The 5000-nt window shown below is 54.4% G+C and overlaps 1 non-coding gene across 1 annotated transcript in view; it reads left to right on the forward strand.

Moving 5' to 3' along the window:
* Positions 1 to 4029: 4029 nt before the first annotated feature.
* The window catches only part of LOC124773512, a 1909-nt gene continuing 938 nt past the window's right edge, over positions 4030 to 5000 (forward strand). Inside the window, exon 1 of the ribosomal RNA XR_007014756.1 lies at positions 4030 to 5000. This exon is cut by the window's right edge and continues 938 nt beyond it. This is a non-coding gene — a ribosomal RNA (small subunit ribosomal RNA).

Genomic DNA, 5000 nt, shown 5'->3' on the forward strand with positions numbered 1-5000 from the left:
ATTCTCCAGTGGCTCTGCCGCACGAAGCCGTGGACCGGCAATGACTCTACCCGCACCCGTTCGTGGACCACCCCAACCGCCAAACTCGCACCTCCAGCGGATGAACGGCGGACGTTTCCCGCACTCGTAAAGTGCAATCCACCCCTATAACTTGCGTTTCATGAAGAGTTATTTCCAATATGCGACATTCCCGCTGTCCGTATACATGGGCCGCGACCTGTACCACTGACGAGCGAGAGACGCGATCGCGTTGCTCACTGTACGGCGTCCGATACCGAGCCATCAGCATGTCGGTCCCCATGCGCGTTGCACTCGCACTCGCACTCGCACTCGCAGTCGCAAAAACGTGGCGCAAATATATTACGCGGAAGAGTTATAACAGACCGAGCCCCACTGCATGGGGGAGTCTTTGTCACTAATGTACACAGATGGAACATTTTGGACTGGAACCAGATTACCCGTACACACGGCGCTGATTAGTAATCAATGCAGAGCCATCAAACTACAGAAAATATATACAACTGTCCGTATACATGCTGAAAGAGTCTGCCCACAATGGGAACCACACGTCAGCCAGACACTCTGATCACGCACCACTCTCTGCTTCTAACAGGCGCACATACAATACGTAAGCACCAGCATGGAACAACATCCAGTGCATCCTCTCCGCCACATTACACAATCCACACTATCACAACCAGACCAGGAGGTCCATGCGGAAAATAGAATATCCCACCCTTTCGACATCCACCATTGCGCAGATAAGGCACCAACACCCACACATGTCCTATACAACGGTGCACCCAACATCACAATAGTACCTCCTGTCACAGCGCACAAACAATGACATGAGTCAAAGACACAGGTCTGACACAAGCATAGAATTGGAGCGCCGCCTCTAATAAGCCAAAGGTGCATCCTGACGTGACAAATCTCATCATGTCACAAGCATTCACTTACTATAATCACTATCAACGAACCTGCCGCCCCCGCCCCCGCCCCCCCCCCCCTACACCTTTCCTTACAACAACGTGTAACCTAACCTAACCTATGTTGTACCTTAACCTAACCTATGTTGTGCCTTAACCTAACCTATGTTGTGCCTTAACCTAACCTATGTTGTGCCTTAACCTAACCTATGTTGTGCCTTAACCTAACCTATGTTGTGCCTTAACCTAACCTATGTTGTGCCTTAACCTAACCTATGTTGTGCCTTAACCTAACCTATGTTGTGTCTTAACCTAACCCATGTTGTACCCTAACCTAACCCATGTTGTCCCCTAACCTAACCCATGTTGTCCCCTAACCTAACCCATGTTGTCCCCTAACCTAACCCATGTTGTCCCCTAACCTAACCCATGTTGTCCCCTAACCTAACCCATGTTGTCCCCTAACCTAACCCATGTTGTCCCCTAACCTAACCCATGTTGTCCCCTAACCTAACCCATGTTGTCCCCTAACCTAACCCATGTTGTCCCCTAACCTAACCCATGTTGTCCCCTAACCTAACCCATGTTGTCCCCTAACCTAACCCATGTTGTCCCCTAACCTAACCCATGTTGTCCCCTAACCTAACCCATGTTGTCCCCTAACCTAACCCATGTTGTCCCCTAACCTAACCCATGTTGTCCCCTAACCTAACCCATGTTGTCCCCTAACCTAACCCATGTTGTCCCCTAACCTAACCCATGTTGTCCCCTAACCTAACCCATGTTGTCCCCTAACCTAACCCATGTTGTCCCCTAACCTAACCCATGTTGTCCCCTAACCTAACCCATGTTGTCCCCTAACCTAACCCACGTTGTCCCCTAACCTAACCCACGTTGTCCCCTAACCTAACCCACGTTGTCCCCTAACCTAACCCACGTTGTCCCCTAACCTAACCCACGTTGTGCCTTAACGTAACCCACGTTGTGCCTTAACGTAACCCACGTTGTGCCTTAACGTAACCCACGTTGTGCCTTAACGTAACCCACGTTGTGCCTTAACGTAACCCACGTTGTGCCTTAACGTAACCCACGTTGTGCCTTAACGTAACCCACGTTGTGCCTTAACGTAACCCACGTTGTGCCTTAACGTAACCCACGTTGTGCCTTAACCTAACCCACGTTGTCCGCTAACGTAACCCACGTTGTCCGCTAACGTAACCCACGTTGTCCGCTAACGTAATCCACGTTGTCCGCTAACGTAACCCACGTTGTCCGCTAACGTAACCCACGTTGTCGCCTAAACCTGCTCTGTAATTGTTATACGACTCGTTCAATTAGTGTAGTGTTGCCCACCCGCAACCCTCGCAATATAGTTCGCTACTCGCACTGCCCGCTCCCCTGTGTATCGCTTCATGTTAAACACCTTGCAAGTCTTGCTGACTTTCCACATGCTCCTGCTGTACACTGTAATGTGGATGGCAGCAGGACGTACATGCCGCCCCCCGCCCCACCCCTCCCCACGTCCCCACCTTGCCCCCTGCCTTCGCAAGCTGGTTGGTGAGAAGTTTGCATGTTCAATGCCCTTCGCATGCGACGTACTCAGGCTACGTTGTGGTGCGGCCTGTGTCAACTGTCCGCTGATGTCGTACGCATAAACCACAATCTGTACTGCACATTCGTCCTTATGTACTGAATGATACATCGTGGCACATGTGTGACCGTACAACGACTGCGCCCAAAAACGGCGGACCATACAGTGCAAATATTGTGCACGCAGCTACGTGTCGTCTCCCTATGAGAGCTGGATTGCAGTGTGGTACGCCATAGAGACGTGTGGGAGGAACGAACGCCGTGGATGGCGATCAGCATGAGCTGTCTGTTGATGTATTCGGGCCTAGTCGTCTCTCCTCAAACACCGTGATAGCATGGTGCACCGCGTTCCATATCTGCGACATGCTACAGAGGCCGGTTGACAGTCGTTCGAGCAATGGACATCGCATACGCACGGGGGCCACCTTCCACGTATTGTCTAGGCGTGCACATTTTGTTGCGTGTATGTGGGCAGACGTAGTGTGGCGTGACACCTGACACAGGCATGCAATAATCGTTGAAGTTGCTAATGGCGATGGACGCCTACGTTTTCTGGTGAAGTTACGCAAATGAAGAAATGGTAACCCGTTGTGGTGCGGTTGTTCTCGCTAGGGGTGAATCGGTGATGGCGACGATAGGTTGAGGTACTAACCGGTTGTTCCAGCGATACCCACCATGCCGATGAAACTGAACGGCATCTGGGTGTGAAGCGATACGCGGCGGTGGCTGGGTGGGACCGTCCCCGGCCGGTGAGGGGGCGCCTCCCGGCGTGCTGGCCGCGCGGTGCGTGGGCGCACGCGCTACAGCCGGCTGGTGGGGGCGGCCAGTGGCAGGCGCGCCGGCCGACGGACGCGGCAGGCGTCGCAGCTGCGCGCCGGCGCACCCTGCGCGCGGCGCCGTGCGGCCAAAGTAGGTCCTCGCGGGCCCGGTGCGAAGCGCGGTGGACATCTTCAGTGTGCTGGTCCGATTGAGGACTGTGTGCGTTGAGGATGCGCCGCCGCCCGGCGCTCGGCGCCGCGACGCCGTCTGCTGCTCGGTCGCCCCAGCGGTTCTCGCTGGTGGTTTGTATCGCAGCTGTGCGGATGTGTTGGCGCGTGCGCTGTGCTGGGAGAGTTCGCTTCGGCACCCAAGTGGGGCTTTTGTCCTTCTGTGGCGCTGGCGTTGGAGCTGCCGGTCACCGTAGGTGGCGCGTGTTGTCTCCCGCCGGCAATGCCACGACAGCACGCTCCCGGGCCTCTGTCGGCAGCGGCAAGCTCAGTTGGGAGCACGGGTGGTCGCACCGAAAGCGTCTACTCGCCTAACTCCGGGCGATTGCGCCTCTCTCGAACCCGACCAAGTACTTGGGACGGCGCTGCGCGCCGCCGGGACCTGAGAGGGTTTCGAGGTGTATTGTGCAGGGGAGCTCAGCCTCCTCCTGTTTGCAGAATGATTGAGCGAACGCTTGCGTGTTCGCGCGGGCCCCCGGGACACACTCCCGGGCGGCCGGCTGCTCAGCTCTAGTTGACGCAGCTCCCTGGTTGATCCTGCCAGTAGTCATATGCTTGTCTCAAAGATTAAGCCATGCATGTCTCAGTACAAGCCGCATTAAGGTGAAACCGCGAATGGCTCATTAAATCAGTTATGGTTCCTTAGATCGTACCCACGTTACTTGGATAACTGTGGTAATTCTAGAGCTAATACATGCAAACAGAGTCCCGACCAGAGATGGAAGGGACGCTTTTATTAGATCAAAACCAATCGGTCGGCTCGTCCGGTCCGTTTGCCTTGGTGACTCTGAATAACTTTGGGCTGATCGCACGGTCCTCGTACCGGCGACGCATCTTTCAAATGTCTGCCTTATCAACTGTCGATGGTAGGTTCTGCGCCTACCATGGTTGTAACGGGTAACGGGGAATCAGGGTTCGATTCCGGAGAGGGAGCCTGAGAAACGGCTACCACATCCAAGGAAGGCAGCAGGCGCGCAAATTACCCACTCCCGGCACGGGGAGGTAGTGACGAAAAATAACGATACGGGACTCATCCGAGGCCCCGTAATCGGAATGAGTACACTTTAAATCCTTTAACGAGTATCTATTGGAGGGCAAGTCTGGTGCCAGCAGCCGCGGTAATTCCAGCTCCAATAGCGTATATTAAAGTTGTTGCGGTTAAAAAGCTCGTAGTTGGATTTGTGTCCCACGCTGTTGGTTCACCGCCCGTCGGTGTTTAACTGGCATGTATCGTGGGACGTCCTGCCGGTGGGGCGAGCCGAAGGCGTGCGACCGCCCCGTGCGTGCTCGTGCGTCCCGAGGCGGACCCCGTTGAAATCCTACCAGGGTGCTCTTTATTGAGTGTCTCGGTGGGCCGGCACGTTTACTTTGAACAAATTAGAGTGCTTAAAGCAGGCAAGCCCGCCTGAATACTGTGTGCATGGAATAATGGAATAGGACCTCGGTTCTATTTTGTTGGTTTTCGGAACCCGAGGTAATGATTAATAGGGACAGG

This window comes from Schistocerca piceifrons, unplaced genomic scaffold (assembly GCF_021461385.2).
Source record: "Schistocerca piceifrons isolate TAMUIC-IGC-003096 unplaced genomic scaffold, iqSchPice1.1 HiC_scaffold_954, whole genome shotgun sequence".
Lineage (NCBI taxonomy): Eukaryota > Metazoa > Arthropoda > Insecta > Orthoptera > Acrididae > Schistocerca > Schistocerca piceifrons.